The sequence below is a fragment of the Budorcas taxicolor genome, chromosome 23, assembly GCF_023091745.1.
Source record: "Budorcas taxicolor isolate Tak-1 chromosome 23, Takin1.1, whole genome shotgun sequence".
NCBI classification, from domain to species: domain Eukaryota; kingdom Metazoa; phylum Chordata; class Mammalia; order Artiodactyla; family Bovidae; genus Budorcas; species Budorcas taxicolor.
Genome location: NC_068932.1, coordinates 39,629,424 through 39,647,808, shown reverse-complemented (window position 1 = coordinate 39,647,808; position 18,385 = coordinate 39,629,424).

The window sequence follows — 18,385 nt, the reverse complement described above, 5'->3', positions numbered from 1 at the left end:
GCAACCCAAAGCTTTGCTTATTCCCTGGAAACATCCAGATCTGTCTCACTCCTGATTTGCAGGGGAGTTTCTTGAGTCTTCAGTGCAGATGTGGAAATCCATCAGTTTCCCCAAAGACACTGTGCATAACAGCTGTGATGAACGGGTCCTCATAGTACGAAACAGGCACCGCTTATCATCTTCTCTCTACTATCAAAATAATTGCACAGTGCACAGCCTCATTATTAAAAACTGGCCACCACCATGGAAAACATGTTGGAAAACACCTGCACTGGCAAAGCAAAGATGAGTTGACCCAATTATGTCCTCCATCTCTAATTCTGGACGGAATATTAAGAGTGGCTGAAAAGAACATATTGGCAAGAAATGTAGATAATTCAGCTTGAGGCGGGGGGAGTTGCCCACAGAGCTCTATTGGGTGAAACTTTAAAGTTATCATCTAATTACACTTTTACACCCCCTTTATTCCCCATGAAAAATGCCAGGGGTGAAAACATGTCATCGAAAGCCCTTCATTGCCATGCCCCCTCCATAATTTTTTTCTCACATCTGATTTGAAATTTTAAAAAATTCTAATCTAGAGTTCTTTGAAGGATAATGATGAGAACAAGACCCTGCCAAGCACGCAGGATGGGGATGCGGTGAGCTATGACTGGAACAGATGGCTCGAACAGAAGCCACGAATTCAATGTGACAGCCCAACATTAAACTGCTCCCTTTAAGTCTTCAGCAGTTTTGTGGCCCAATCCTTATTAACTTCTCCAGGAACACAAAGGGATTTGAGTCTACAGAAGTGCCAACAGGGCACTTTTCAAATAAAATATGGGTTTGAACAAGATTTGAACTAGAAGAGGTTCATCTGCTATATTCATTCCCAAATCTAGTAGCACAAAGAATCACTCCAGAGTTTGGAAATATTCCTATAAATTTCAAACACAGAGAAATGCAATATATCTAAATAACAAGTATCCAGCATACATCATGTATGCATTTTTGTCATTTTTCCAGATTTTAACTGGATCTTTTTACATAAAAAGTCACTACAGATACATTTCAACTATGTTTTGCTCTCCTCCCAGTCTCATTATCCAAAGATAACTAGTCTCTTAAAGATAATATGTTCCCTTCCCATAAGCATTTTTAGAGTCTTAGTATATAATGTGTGTCCTCCCTGGTGGCTCAGATGGTAAAGCGTCTGTCTGCAATGCAGGAGACCTGGGTTCGATCCCTGGGTCGGGAAGATCCCCTGGAGAAGGAAATGGCAGCCCACTCCAGTAATCTTGCCTGGAAAATCCCATGTACGGAGGAGCCTGGTAGGCTACAGTCCATGGGGTCGCAAAGAGTCGGACACGACTGAGCGACTTCACTTTCACTTTCACTCTCCATAAACAACACACTGTGTTGTTTTCTGTTTTAAAATATACACAAATGATACATTACTGTACCTGTTCTGTAACTGGAATTTTTTTACTCAACATTTTAGATTTGTCCACACTGATACATGAAGATGCATTTCATTTTCACTGCCACAGTTGTATTTTTAATGTATTTCTTTTAAGCCACCCCCTTTTTTTTTTTCACTTTATGTCCTTTTGAGTCTCTGAATGAAGAATTTTAATCTATTTATGTTTGTTGTGAATACTAACATAATTAACCTGCACCACTCTCTTATTTTGTGTTTTTTATTTACCATGGGTTTTGGGTTTGTTTTTTTTTTTTTTTTGTATAAGAATACGGTTTTGCATTTTATTCCTTCTTCTTCCCATATACTGGTTTAGAAGTCATGCTTTCTATTTTTATTCTTTTAGTAAGTACTCTAAATTTTTTAATAAACATTTAATTCAACAGATTTAGAGTTAGTAAGTAACAACCCTGTTCATATTTAATATAAAGGTAGGATGTTTTAACTGCAAACACCCAAGCCCGTTCTTCTTATTTGTTGCTAATACCTGCCATTAGATTACTCTTATTTTAAAATCCCCACAAATTGGTCTTTTCTAAGTCAACTCATGTTTAGATTTGCCAACATCCTTATCAGTTTCCCCATTTACTGCTCCTTACATCCTTCTCTTTCCATCGGCACTGTGCTTCAGCAATGTGCATGTCATGCATTGGCTTCAGAAGAGTTTATGAGCCGCAGACTCTCTCAGTCTTTGTATGCCTATGGGTATCTTTATTTCATCATCTCTCTTGCATAGTAATTTGAATATAAAATTCTAGGTTGGGCTCTGTTTTCATCATCAGGAATGATGGATGGCTGTCATCCTGTTGTCTCCTGGCATCTTATTGCTGACAAGAACCTTACTATTATTAGTTTACTGTCATTCCTTGCAGATAATCTATATTTTATCTCTAGTAGCTTTTATGACTGCTGTTTTGATATTCACGTTCTGCCATTTCACTTTGTTGATGTCTGCTTGTATTCATTTTTTAAATTTTTTCTGCTAGAGATTCAACATGTACCTTCCATCTCTGCTTCATGTCTTATGATTTCTCTTTCATACTTCTCTTTATCTCTCTGCGCTACATCCTGGGTAATTTCCTCAGCTCTTTATCCACCTAAGTAAGTCTCTTTTCAGCTGTGTCTAACCTGCATTTAGAGTCATCATTTGAGAAACTTTTCCCCCTGCCATGGCTTTATGTTATTTTCTATCCTCTACTTGGTTCTTTTTTAATTCTATTCATTTATCATACTGTTCTGATTTTGCCTCTGAGGTTTCTAGCTCTACTTTTACCTTTTTAGATATCTGATTGTGCTAGCATCTCTAGTTCTTGTGGTGTGAATTCTCCAGCGTGATAATTCTCTTTCATGGTGCTTTCTTATGTGAGATTTTCATTTTTTAAACAGGAAGCCTATCGATGGTGACATCATTTTCCATGAGTATCCCAAGGCTCTGGGCAGTGTCCATTTTCTCACAGATGCTTCTTTTCCCTTCTACCACCCCAAACAGAGGCCCACTTTTCTTGCCACTTCCCCATACAAGTGAATGGAATTTCTCATGGCTCCCAGCATTTTACTGACTGCTTTATTTTTCATGGGCCTGAAGACCTTGTCTCCTATGCTCTAGTAAGTGTTAAAACCCCACCCTAGTCAGGAGCCTTTAAAAATTCTTAAGCTCTATTTTAGACCTTCTGAAACAAAACTCTGAATGTGGGACCCAGAAATCTATTTATCATGTTCCCCAGGTCCAGTTACCCTAGTTATTTATGGAGCCAGGATAAGCTGTATTTCCTAAAAGAATGTTAGTGGCAGAAAATACTGGGGAGCAATTTAATACATCCATGAAACATAACTCTCTCAGTCTACAGAAGAAGAGTAAAGCATGGTTTAACAGTCCACTAATTACAACTAACGGACTATAAGCACGCACTACAGGCTATCACTTTCCTGGGTGATGGTCCTTTATACAGAAGTTTTCCACTTACCCACTCCAGTATTCTTGGGCTTCCCTGGTGGCTCAGCTGGTGAAGAATCCACCTGTAATCCCAGAGACCTGAGTTTGATCCCTGGGTTGGGAAGATCCCCTGGAGAAGGGAATGGCTACCCACTCCAGTATTCTGGCCTGGAGAATTCCACAGACTGTGTATAGTCCATGGGGTCGCAAAGAGTTGGACACGACTAAGCAACTTTCACTTTCCACTTACCTGTGTGGACTCCAACTGCTCCATTTTGCCAGTTTTTTCACAGAATAATGCTATAATCCTCTAAATAATTACCAGCAAGAATCCCCTTGACACAAAAAGGAAATATTTTCTTAGATTGCTACATGAAAAAAATAATTACCTTCAACGTCTACTTTTGCCTTTTATCTGGGTATCCATGTTGTCTCTATGGCTAGCTATCTAAATTTGATTTCTAAATGCCTTATCCACAGGTTTAATTATAATTTTACCTTCTACAACAAAGTTTACTACCATGACTTCACCTGAAGGCCTCAAGGCAAGGAGGAGTATTTAAGGAGAAAAACAGAAGGCAAGCATGGCTGGGGTCCTAGAGCAAGGAGCTAGGCAACCACAGATGAGTCAGGAAAGGGGCAGAGGTATGTCTAAGTAGGAGATTTTAGGCCTAGAGCAGGTCACAGGGGGCAGGGCTGACCTACTGACATGTATTCCAGTCCTTAGTATGCGTGATGCCTAAGAAATAACGTCTCAGTAAATGTTTGCCAAAGAATTAATAATCCATGAACACATACAAAATTGACTTTGAGTTCAAAGCCACAAAAGCAAGGCTGAATTATTACCTCAGTTTGAGAAAAATCAATTCTCGAAAATAATACAGAAACTTATTCATATACTCATTTAACAAATATTTGTAATGCTACCACTTTGGACAAGGTATTGCAAGGTGTGACACGGCTATCAAAATCCATCGCCGATGGCACAGAGACATTTTTCTGAAATCCAACAAGTCCCTTTCATTTTATTTCACTTTTTTCAGTTAAATTTAAGCAAACTGAAATGTCATAGTTTTTCAAATAAGAAGCAAATATACTATGACCCCATTTTTCCAAGCTATTTTGTCCATGTGTTGACACCTATGATGTCCATCAGATATTAATGAAAGTTGGTTATCTCTAGGTGATGAGATTTTTTCATGATTTATTAGCTTTCCTCTTTGTATTTTTCTGTATTATCTGACTTTTTAATTCAATGAGTTTCTTTAATGTTTATAAAACAACGAAGCCACATTATTCTTATTTTATTTTAATTTTTTATTCTGTATTGGGGTATAGCTGACTACAATGTTGTGACAGTTTCAAGTGAACGGCAAAGACTCAGCCATATGTATACATGTATCCATTCTCCCCCAAATTCCCCTCCCATCCAGGCTGCCAGATAACATTGAGCAGAGTTGTATGTGCTAAACAGTAGGTCCTCACTGGTTATCCATTTTAAAATAGCAGTGTGTACATGTCCATCCCAAACTTCCTAACTATCCTTTCCCCCCATCCTTCCCCCTGGCAACTATAAGTTCATTCTCTAATAAGTCTGTGAGTCTCTTTCTGTCTTGTAAGTAAATTCATTTGAATCATTCCTTTTTAGATTCCCCACATAAGGAACGTCATATGCTATTTCTCCTTCTCTGCCTGACTTACTTCACTCACTCAGTGTGACAATCTCTGGGTCCGTCCATGTTGCTGCATATGGCATTATTTCATTCTTTTTGATGGCTGAGTAATATTGCACTGTGTGTATGTACCACACCTTCTTTATCCATTGCTCTGTTGATGGACATTTAGGTTGCCTCCACGTCTTGGCTGTTGTGAATAGACCTGCAATGAACAAGTGGGGTCATGTATCCTTTCGGATCATTTTTTTTCTCCAGATATATGCCCAGGAGTGGGATTACAGGGTCATATGGTAGCTCGATTTTTAGTTTTTTAAGGTGCCTCCTTAATAAGGTTTGTGACATTGTACAGGAGACAGGGATCAAGACCATCCCCATGGAAAAGAAATGCAAAAAAGCAAAATGGCTGTCTAGGGAGGCCTTACAAGTAGCTGTGAAAAGAAGAGAAGCGAAAAGCAAAGGAGAAAAGGAAAGATATAAGCATCTGAAAGCAGAATTCCAAAGAATAGCAAGAAGAGATAAGAAAGCCTTCTTCAGCGATCAATGCAAAGAAATAGAGGAAAACAACAGAATGGGAAAGACTAGAGATCTCTTCAAAAAAATTAGAGATACCAAGGGAACATTTCATGCAAAGATGGGCTCAATAAAGGACATAAATGGTATGGACCTAATAGAAGCAGAAGATATTAAGAAGAGGTGGCAAGAATACACAGAAGAACTGTACAAAAAATGATCTTCATGAACCGGATAATCACGATGGTGTGATCGCTCAACTAGAGCCAGACATCCTGGAATGTGAAGTCAAGTGGGCCTTAGAAAGCATCACTACGAACAAAGCTAATGGAGGTGATGGAATTCCAGTTGAGCTATTTAAAATCCTGGAAGACCATGCTATGAAAATGCTGCACTCAATATGCCAGCAAATTTGGAAGACTCAGCAGTGGCCACAGGACTGGAAAAGGTCAGTTTTCATTCCAATCCCAAAGAAAGGCAATGCCAAAGAATGCTCAAACTACCACACAATTGCACTCATCTCACATGCTAGTAAAGTAATGCTCAAAATTCTCCAAGCCAGGCTACAGCAATATGTGAACCGTGAACTTCCTGATGTTCAAGCTGGTGTTAGAAAAGGCAGAGGAACCAGAGATCAAATTGCCAACATTTGCTGGATCATGGAAAAAGTAAGAGAGTTCCAGAAAAACATCTATTTCTGCTTTATTGACTATGCCAAAGCCTTTGACTGTGTGGACCACAATAAACTGTGGAAAATTCTGAGAGAGATGGGAATACCAGACCACCTGACCTGCCTCTTCAGAAACCTATATGCAGGTCAGGAAGCAACAGTTAGAACTGGACATGGAACAACAGACTGGTTCCAAATAGGAAAAGGAGTACATCAAGGCTGTATATTGTCACCCTGCTTATTTAACTTCTATGCAGAGTACATCATGAGAAACGCTGGACTGGAAGAAACACAAGCTGGAATCAAGATTGCCGGGAGAAATATCAATCACCTCAGATATGCAGATGACACCACCATTATGGCAGAAAGTGAAGAGGAGCTAAAAAGCCTCTCGATGAAAGTGAAAGAGGAGAGCGCAAAAGTTGGCTTAAAGCTCAACATTCAGAAAACGAAGATCATGGCATCCGGTCCCATCACTTCATGGGAAATAGATGGCGAAACAGTGGAAACAGTGTCAGACTTTATTTTTTGTGGCTCCAGAATCACTGCAGGTGGTGACTGCAGCCATGAAATTAAAAGACGCTTACTCTTTCGAAGGAAAGCTGTGATCAACCTAGATAGTGTATTCAAAAGCAGAGATATTACTTTGCCAACTAAGGTCCATCTAGTCAAGGCTATGGTTTTTCCTGTAGTCATGTATGGATGTGAGAGTTGGACTGTGAAGAAGGCTGAATGCCGAAGAATTGATGCTTTTGAACTGTGGTGTTGGAGAAGACTCTTGAGAGTCCCTTGGACGGCAAGGAGATCCAACCAGTCCATTCTGAAGGAGATCAGCCCTGGGATTTCTTTGGAAGGAATGATGCTAAAGCTGAAACTCCAGTACTCTGGCCACCTCATGTGAAGAGTTGACTTTGATGCTGGGAGGGATTGGGGGCAGGAGGAGAAGGGGACAACAGAGGATGAGATGGCTGGATGGCATCACTGACTCGGTGGACGTGAATCTGAGTGAACTCCAGGAGTTGGTGATGGACAGGGAGGCCTGGTGTGCTGCAATTCATGGGGTCGCAAAGAGTCAGACACAACTGAGCGACTGAACTGAACTGAAGGTACTTCCATACTGTTCTCCACAGTGGCTGCACCAATTTACATCCCCATCAGCCAGGTAAGAAGGCTCCCTTCTCTCCACATCCTCTATAGCATTTATTGTTTGTGAATTTTTTGATGATAGCCATTCTGACTGGTAAAAGTCGCATTACTTTTAAACCACTGAAGAATAAGGGATTCTACCTCCTCTGTAGTTCCCACAATCCCCTAATTATAGAGGTGAGAACCTCACATGGGAACACATACAACCCTGGGGCCCCTGCCACATTCTTGGGCTCCTTCTGTTTCAGGAACATAATTTGAAACATGCTGAATCTGAAGCAGTGACAATTAGTCATATGCCTGCCTTTCACAGGAAGACAGTGTGGGGATGAACAGGTCAATCTCTGGCTGATTTTCTGCAATAATTCTCATTATCAGAGAATTTATGAGATGTGCTATTGGAACAAGGAGCATGCAACCTCATATAAAGTGCCTCACATTTTCTATCACAGATTCTATCATGCTGCAGACAAAAGAAAATCCCCATATTCACGTTTCTATTTCAGTTCTACTTTTCTCTTTTTAAAATCATTAATTTTTTCCCCTACAACATCAGCTGTGCAATAAGATATGCTGTATTCAACAACCACCTGTGAAGCACCTAAACGATTTCAGAAACTGTGAAATATAGGGAAATCAAAGATAAACAGGGCAGGGCTGCACCCAGGCAAAATCTAAGAATCTGCCTGCCAATGCAAGAGACATAAGAGTTGTGGGTTCAATCCCTGGGTCAGGAAGATCTCCTGGAGGAGGGCGTGGCAACACACTCCAGTATTCTTGCCTGGAGAATCCCTGTGAACAGAGGAGCCTGGTGGACTACAGTTGCAAAGAGTCAGACATGACTGAAGCATCTCAGCATGCACACACACTCAACTACTAGAGATATTTCATTTCACCCGTAGAGACACATAATATAAGCTGTATGTCTCTCCACTCTACAAATCTCTCCAATGCGCTTTATGAAATCCCAGAGTGTCTTACTACAGAAAAAAGAAATCCATGGTGGCATTGGAGAGTTCTAACAAGCTTTCAAAATTTGAACCCCCACAAAATTATCCTTTAAAACCTTCATAGAAAACCAATTCATTTATTTAAAAGAGTCTCAAGCCACTCTTTCTCAACGACCTTGATTCATTAGAAGAATTAAAACTTATTAAGACAGAATAATCAGCTTTCCACAAACACACCCTGAGGATTTGAGAGAATAACCATTCTAACATCCCATTAATGTTTATTCACTAGTTTATGGTAATTTCATAAAGTGAATATTTAACACAGTAAGAAAATATTCTTTACCATGTCAAAACTATAATCCTTAATGGCTTCACATACATGAAAAAAAGAATCAACTTTTCTTGATAAAAACTTGAACACAATGTAATTTTTCTTCCAGAGATACATATCGTGAACAGTCATTATTATTGCATGTCCCTGTTTCAACTCTTCCTTGAAAAAATAACAACAATAAATCTTGTAATTAAGAGAAAAATGGTCCATTGATTTTGAGAAATTTGATTTCAGATATATGGAGTATTTTAACTGGATTAAAGAGAGTTGGCATCTTAACTTTGCAGGGATCCCCTTTCATCAGAGGCCCTTAAGCCAGCAACACTCTCAGAGTTGGGAGACCCCCAGGGCATTGCTTAGCAGAAGTCAGAGAGTAAGAACCCCAGGGAGTAAACACCAAAGCCCCAACACAGTCCTCAGTTCTCAAGGATAAAAATCCAGTCCCTGCTCCCAATCACTGCCTTTTTTTACAGGTTCAATTGTCCTCTCTGAGACCCTGGAATGCTCAGGAAAGAAAGATGGTCAGACTTTTTCTTAAATGACATGGTAAGAAACTTCATTTCTATCCTCCTCCCTCAGACCTAAAGGAAAAAGTGCAGACTCAGACTTATTTCCTAAAAACCCATCAAAGGATTTAACCTACAGAATACTAAATCGGAGAGAACGTATCTGAAGCTATCCAAAGCAAGCCTTTAGTTTCCCTCCTCCAAAAAGTTCCATACAGTGAGAAGAAGAGAACAGGGCCAGTTACTTACAAAGAAAAGGAGAGAAAACTTAATCACTTAGAGGAAAAAGTTACCCAGGTATCCAGTTCCTCTATGGGAAGAGCCTGACTTAAAGCCCCTCATTCACTCACTCAGTGCTCCTTGAAGTGAAGTGAAGTTGCTCCATCTCTTTGTGATCCCATGGACTGTAGCCTACCAGGCTCCTCCATCCATGGAATTTTCCAGGCAAGAGTACTGGAGTGGGTTGCCATTTCCTTCTCCAGGGGATCTTCCCAACCCAGGGATCGAACCCAGATCTTCCTCATTGCAGGCAAACGCTTTACCGTCTGAGCTACCGGAGAAGACCTTGACATCCACTCTATGCCAGTCACTGCACTGGTCCCCAGAAAGCATGAGACAGGCCTGTCTGCAAAGAGCTCACAGTCTCAGAGGAGGGTCAAACTAGCAAACAAATCACAGGACAATGTGATACGGGCCCGGGAGTGGAGAGCAGAAAATCAGGGATGACGACTGCAACCTGAGATGCCAGAAACTCATGGGCTGGGATGTGAAAATAGCTCATTAGGCAAAGAAGTGAGGGAATGGGGTTTCCAGGGAGTGGAGGGGCCGTACCTCACATAGGCAGCACAAGGGCAGAACAATCAGCAGCCCAGAGGAGAGAGGAACACAGGCTCTGAATCCATCCAATAAAGCCACTATTGGTTTATGATCTCTGACAGGTTTCAATGAATCATCTAGAGCCACCACCAGGTTACATCTATGTGAGAAGTTCAGACAAACTTCCAGACTCAGTTGTCAGCACCTCTGCCTGCATGTTAGCCTCAACACAGAAGCTTGAAAATAAGAAGCTATGCTTGGGTCCCCCTCCAAACCAATTATACCGAAATCTCCAGCTTCAGGGTCTGGTCCAAACATCAGCAATTTTTAAAGCATTCCCATCACTTCTTGGCCTTTTGGCTAAAATCAAGTGTAAAACGTCCCAACTGGTTCCCATGTGGTATGAACCCCAGAAGTCACTATAAAAAGAAGTTAATTTTTAAGATCTAGTCCCAAGGGTTGTCACAAAGGTTAAGTGAAATAATAAATGTCAGGAGGTTTAAAGACGACAATGGATTATGTGGTGAGGGTCACATATGGAAATGAGGCTGGAAATAGGCCAGAACCAGACCCTTGTGACAGCTAAATCATACGCATCCTTCCCTTGTGCTAGGCATGAGCTCTTCACACGTGTAACACAGGCAGCCTGGCTCTGCAGACCAGGCTCTTTCACCCTCTCTCTCTACTGCAAGAGGAGAGAGGTCTGATTCAGAGGTAAAGGCTTTAGGTGTACTGTGTGGGTATTGATGAACCACATTATCAGGGAGTAATAATCAGAACTATATTATTTAAATTCATTCTGACTTTAGTGTAGACAATAGTTTGAAAGAGAAAGAGACAGAGGCAGGGAAATGACTCTATTCCATACACAGAAGACAGAGATTGGATGGGTCGATCGGACAAGAAAAACAGCCCAGAGACTCAGAGCCTGAAAGAAAACAAAAAGGCACCACAGGCTGGTAGATTTTCTGATATGACCTCTGAGACTTCATTAAGACATAAATGTGTTCTGCAACACAAATACAGTCCATTTGACCTCTTACCTCTTGTGCAATTTCAGTCTGCAACATTAATATCACCTGAGCAAGAGAGTTCCAGAAAAACATCTATTTCTGCTTTATTGACTATGCCTTTGAAAGCCTTTGACTGTGTGGATCACACTAAACCTTGGAAAATTCTGAGAAAGATGGGAATACCAGACCACCTGACCTGCCTCTTGAGAAACCTATATGCAGGTCAGGAAGCAACAGGTAGAACTGGACATGGAACAACAGACTGGTTCCAAATAGGAAAAGGAGTCCGTCAAGGCTGTATATTGTCACCCTGCTTATTTAACTTATATGCAGAGTACCTCATGAGAAACGCTGGGCTGGAAGAAACACTGGGCTGGAAGAAACACAAGCTGGAATCAAGATTGCCAGGAGAAATATCAATAACCTCAGATATGCAGATGACACCACCCTTATGGCAGAAAGTGAAGAGGAACTCAAAAGCCTCTTGATGAAAGTGAAAGAGGAGAGTGAAAAAGTTGGCTTAAAGCTCAACATTCAGAAAACGAAGATCATGGCATCTGGTCCCATCACTTCATGGGAAATAGATGGGGAAACAGTGGAAACAGTGTCAGACTTTATTTTTTGTGGCTCCAGAATCACTGCAGATGGTGACTGCAGCCATGAAATTAAAAGACGCTTACTCCTTGGAAGGAAAGTTATGACCAACCTAGATAGCATATTCAAAAGCAGAGACATTACTTTGCCAACAAAGGTCTGTCTAGTCAAGGCTATGGTTTTTCTAGTGGTCATGTATGGATGTGAGAGTTGGACTGTGAAGACAGCTGAGCACCAAAGAATTGATGCTTTTGAACTGTGGTGTTGGAGAAGACTCTTGAGAGTCCCTTGGACTGCAAGGAGATCCAACCAGTCCATCCTAAAGGAGATCGGTCCTGGGTGTTCATTGGAAGGACTGATGCTGAAGCTGAAACTCCAATACTTGGCCATCTCATGCGAAGAATTGACTCATTGGAAAAGACCCTGATGCTGGGAGGGATCGGGGGCAGGAGGAGAAGGGGACGACAGAGGATGAGACGGCTGGATGGCATCACCGACTTGATGGACGTGAGTTTGGGTGAACTCCGGGAGTTGGTGATGGACAGGGATGCCTGGCGTGCTGCAATTCATGGGGTCACAAAGAGTCGAGCACGAATGAGCGACTGAACTGAACTGAACTGAAACACTTTTAATCATGTCTCTAGAAGTTTATGAAGAATACACTTAGCATGTTTTTATCATCTTCCAAGAAGTTTGTCTCTTCAAAGGGCTTTTTAAATGCTCTTATCGTCACCTGCCCAGAGTTTGATTTAATAATTTCCTTTATGGCAGAGTCTCTTTAATGAGCAATTCAGATTTAAACTATTTTTTCATTACTGATATATTCATGATGTTACTGTTGTCTGACTCCAGCAGCACATATTCTTATACCACAAGGTAGGTGTTATTCCTGTTTTACAGACAACAGCCAAGCTGGTTTTCCTTCAGCGTTTCCTTCATAGTTACAGAGAGAATGAACTACTCAGGTACCAACTATTTGTAAGCATCTCTAGCACTTCAGAATTATTCACTCCAGAGAATAAATGTGACAGCTCAGTCTTTTCCATCCCTTAAATTCACTCTATTTATTAGGTAAAATAGCTAGTCTATTTATACCTAGGGGAAAAAGGCCAGGCCATGGTTTAACTAATTCCTTGTACTTAGAAATATACTAAATATGAAATCTGGGACATTTTCCCATTTTTATTGTAAAATACACGGAACAAAAGTTACCATCTTAATGATATAAGCATATAGTTCAGTGGCGTTAAATACATTTAAAATGTTGTGCGACCATTACCCCTGTCCATCTCCATAACTCTTCATCTTGTAAAATTAAGACTATGAACCCTTAAACAGTAACTTCCCATCCCCTCTCCCATGGCAACTACCATTCCACCTTCTGTCTCTGTGATTTTGATTACTCTAAGAATCTCACATGAGTGGAATCATAGAAGAGTTGTCTTTTCATGAATGGCTTGTTTCACTCAGCATAATGTCCCCAAGGTTCAACCATGTGTTAGTATGTGTTAGCATTTCCTTTCTCTCTTTTTTTTTTATTTTATTTTTACTGTATTTTACTTTACAATACTGTATTGGTTTTGCCATACTTTGACATGAATCCACCATGGGTGTATACGAGCTCCCATCCTGCTGTGTGTATACATCCGTGTATATATATATATATATATGTGTGTGTGTGTGAAGAACAGAATCGTTGGAAAAGATCCTGATGCTGGGAAAGATTGAAGGCAGGAGGAGAAGGGGACGATGGAGAATGAGATGGTTGGATGGCATCACTGACTCAATGGATATCAGTTTGAGCAAACTGCAGGAGATGGTGCAGGACAGGGAAGCCTGGGGTGCTACAGTCCATGAGGTGGCAAAGAGTTGGACATGACTGAGTAACTGAACAACAACAAACTTGATATTTCTGTAGGTCAAAAGTAGACATGCCGGCAGTCTCCCATGGTTCACTTTAATACAACATTATATTGGTGTGATACCCATCAGGATTGCTAGTACTTTAAACTAACTCTTGTTCTTCCTTGCACCCTGCAGGTACCATCTGGTGGACAACAATGGATCATGGGAACAGCTTCTGAGTCCCTGGTTGTGGGGACAGGGGTAAAATGCAGCCCTACAGTAAGAGTTTAAGAGAGGCAGGGTCTCAGTTTTCCCAGCTTTGGCGCCTGAACTGATTAGACCTGTGTGTCTTTAAGCTCCCCAAAAGTAAACCATCTCCTTCCTTGGCTCTTGCCACACATGACCAGCCTTTGCCTTGCCCTGTGTTGCTGGCTTGTACGTCTCACTGCCTGATCCTCACCTACCCTCTGTGCCCTTGGATGGCAGTACATCTTTCCCACAGGAGGGTCCCACCCGCGAACTACCATTGCAGGCTGGGTAGATAAATGCTTTGAAATAAATTGGATCAATGATAAATCCAAGATAGAATTTTCACTCCTATACCAAGTCTACTCTCCAATGACTAAGAGAAATATTTTTTTTAACTCCTAAGTCACAAAGTTCTATCAGAAATGAAGGATGAAACTACTGAGTAAAGAATAAAGCACTTGACAAATACTAATGGCTATTATTTCTATCGTGTCCATGACAATGGAACAGAAAGATCTTGAGCCTGCCCTTCCAACTATGCTCCAAAGTCAAGGTCAGAGGAACAAATACAATCTAAATGCATATCACTGGGATACATTGTAATATAGCAATCCCTGCCATGGAATTACCATATGGCAATTAGGTGGATCTTTACTCTCCAACATATAGAGAGCAACAGTGAACACATAAATACACATGAGCTATACGTACCTTTTTGCCTGGAGAGTCCCAGGGACGGGGGAGCCTGGTGGGCTGCCATGTATGGGGTTGCACAGAGTCGGACACGACTGAAGCGACTTAGCAGCAGCAGCAGCAGCGTATGTACTTTTTATGTGTGTGTGTCTCTATATGATTAAAAGTTCTTAGAAGCAAAAGAGTAAATACTTGAAAGTAGGTCCCTGTGAGGAGAAAAAAGGAAGAAAACTAGAGAAGCGAATTTTTATGTGTTTCTTCAAAAATTTGTAAGAGAAAAAGAGATGAAAAACCATGGATTAAAACAGACAAGAGACATACCAATTTACTGCAACATGCAGACCCTATTAGACCCTGATTTTAACAAAATTTTTAAGTATGAGATAATGGGAAATCCATTCACTGGACATTTGTTGATAAGGAATTATTGTTAATCTGGGGAGACATGATAACGGATTGGAGTTAGTTTATAAACACTTATCTTTCAGACACACATTGAAATATTTACATATGAAGTGGTATTTGCTACCAAAATAATGTAATGGCAGGTATAAATAAAACAAGATAACCTGATAATTGCTCAAGGCGGGTGACACTACAGATTATATTATTTTTCTACTTTGTGTATGCTTGAAGCCTTCTGCAATAAAATTCCCAGTTGGCACTAGTGGTAAAGAACCCACTTGTCGATGTAGGAGAATTGAGAGGCGTGGGTTCGATCCCTGGGTTGGGAAGATCCAGGAGGAGGAGGAGGGCAGGGTAACCCACTCCAAGATTCTTGCCTGGAAAATCCTATGGATAGAGGAGCCTGGGGGACTGGTCCGTAGGGTCGTAAAGAATCAGACACAACAGAAGCAACTTAGCACTCACACACAATAAAATGTCACAAAAATCTTTCTTAAAAAAGTACCTGGGCTTGCCACCTTCCTGATTGTGTGACTGAAGCAAACTATCTAACCTCTGTAAGTTTCTGTCCCTTTTTCTAATAAGTGAGGATAATGTGGCCTGGTCAAGGGTAAACTTTCAAGAAGCTTGGACCTCACCACACTGTTTGACAGGCCCTCACCAAAGGGCAGTAGTAGCTGTTTTATAGCTATTTGTCATTTCTATTTGAATGTGTCAGAGGAAACTCAAACCTAACATGTCTGAAAATGAATCATCAAATAGGATGGATGGACAGATGGAAAGATGGAAGGAAGGGAGAAAAAGATCCATGTCACCATTCTGGTCTGTGTTCTGATAGTTTCTTCCTTGTAGCTGGGCTTTTTCACAACCACTGTCAGAAATACTTCATCTCTGATTTCAGTTGCTCAAAGTTCAGACTTCAAGTACAAAGTCATTATGAACTAATTTTTCTGTAGCTTTAGCATCCCCACTTGAAGCATCTCTACAACTACTGAATCTGTTCATGGGAGCTTTGTAAAACACGTGCTTCTCATTGAAACCAGCTTCTCTGTCTGACGAAAGACCTATTCTCTGGATCCTTGGTCTTTGGCAGGAGTGACCATCCAAATTAGATATAACCCCAACAGAAGAATTCGTGGACTCAATAATGCCCGTAGTTTGATCACATTGTTTGATCATGACCAGGGGTGCAGCAACCTATGCTTTTACCATTAACTATTTCATGCCCAACTTGATAAGATCCAAATTAGGTGTGTAATGACCCTATCAGAGATCTCCCCCACTCAGGAGCCATGTAATAATCAAGAAACAGGGAGGAGGAAACATCCCAAGAAACTGTTTTCTCCATAACATCTCTGAACTCTGAGCAATTTAACAAGACTAAGCATATTGCATCAAAATGTGGTCTCCTGATGGATTTCATACTAGTGCGATTCATGGGGTCGCAAAGAGACGACTGAGCGACTGAACTGAATTGAACTGAACTGAATAATTCCTTCATCACTGTTCAGTAATGGGCACCTTTCCATGTCCTCGGGAATAAATAACATGCTTCTCGTGTGTGTAAATTTGTTTCAGACCCATTAGCTCCTTGGCCAGTGAATGTATTTATTTCTAAATAGATACAGACACAGTAATTTTGCCACACCATTAACTCCTGGAGGAACCTAAGGGTTGTGTCTTTCCATAATATACTTTTGTTCTTTTTCGATGGCACGTGTATCCAACAGCCCATATCTTGTATTTACTCAGCACTCAGTTCTCCTGGGTGAGGTTTTTATGGCTAAGGAAAGCATCAGAATTATGGAATCATCACACATGAGAGCTAGAAAAGACGTTAAAAATCTAGTTCACTGCTGTTGTTTTGCATATGGAAAAGTGGGGTGCCGAAAGCTGGAGGGTCTTGCCACACCAGTAAGTGGTCAGTGATAAAATCGGGGCTAAGGTCACACCTTTGGAGTCCTCGTTCAGGGCTCTTTGGACTTCAACCACTGAAAACAAATTATTCCCTGATCTTTAGAAAGCAGAGTCTTTTTTTCAGACCATTTAGGTGCCAGATAATGGTTTATGAGAACACATGAAGCACTCAGACCATTCTCAAAAGCCCACACCACAGCTCCATTTACATAGAGGGAACAGCTTAGTACAGGGACAGATGTCCCCAGAGGATCTATTCTGTTCCTGCTGACCTCTGTAAAGCCGGGACCTTTCAGAGAATCTATCTGAAATCCTGACAGGAGGAAGCAAGAAAGCCCCTGAGAGGAGCTCAAACCAGAATACTGGGCTGACATGCCAATAGACACGTGTTCTACAACTGAAAGCATGGAAAAGCTTGACACTGCAAACACATGAGCATCCCTTTATTTACACACTTATAACTTCCACCTGAAAGCAGGTCCCCAGTCTGGCTCCCCCTCCCCTGGGAGACCCCTGTCCAGCACCACTTGACCATGTCTCTCTGTCACTTATTCAGTCACTTATTCTGTCACTTATTCTTCTTGGTCCCGAAGAATTCCCTTTTCTCAGCCACCAGTGTTGCCTCCTCCTGGGTCGGGGCACCCTTGGTCCAGTCAACTGTGGCTGCTGGGTGGTGTCCTGAGACAAGCCCATCTGCCCAGGTCTGTGGGGGCTGAGGGTTCCTGCACACGCCACCCCAAAGGCATCCTCCAGTCTGCACCTGAAGCGCTCTCCTGGGGGCTTTCTCTGGCTGCCTCACGCAGAAGGTCAGGTGTGCTGGGGAGCTGATGCCCCCTCAAAACTCTCAACCAATGACTAGTGGGAGCTGGTAAATAACTCAGCTCAGGGCTCTGTGCAGATAATGACATGGGGTCAGAACTGCCCAGTAGAATCAAGTCCAGATGCTCATGGCATCACCCTGCTTAACAGCACACATCTTCTGGGCTCTCTTCCACGTCTCTCTTTCCACTCTCTTACAGCACTCCTAGGATCCTTAACTAGGCTAGTCTACCCTACGATACACCTATGAAACTACTGTCTCTTTTAAACACCAATTATGCATTTCATTTGCAAGAACCATCTAGATCCTATTGTGCAGTAGGAGGTACCGCAGCCCACCACAACCTGTTAGACCTTGCAAGCTTTTCAGTAAGCAAGCCTAAAGCATAATTCCACTTTAATTGCATCAAGGAAAGTGTGACTTTTGCCCAGCTCTGGAAAGCTCCTCAGTGGCTTGTTTATTAAACAGGCACCACTGAAATATTTGCACTCATTTTTATCAACTCTAATAGGCAGGTAATGATCTTTTAATTTCCCAGCTCAAAATACCATAAGGCAAATTTTCCCAAAGATGCAGAGGACAGGTGAAGGCTTCCTTTCATCCATGTGCTACTGAGTAATAAAACTGGCAGGACAGTTTAAGGTCCATCACCCTAGAGTGTACATGCTAAAGACTGAAGTGGGTGTAATGGAAAACAGACTGAAAGCTGGAAAGAAAAGTTCCGTGGGGTCGTGTCATAGTTTTAATTCTTTATTTTTAAAAATTGACATAAGCTAAATGAGAAACTAAATTAAACCTACCCCGTCTTCCATTTCATCTTCACATGGACACATTTAAGGATAT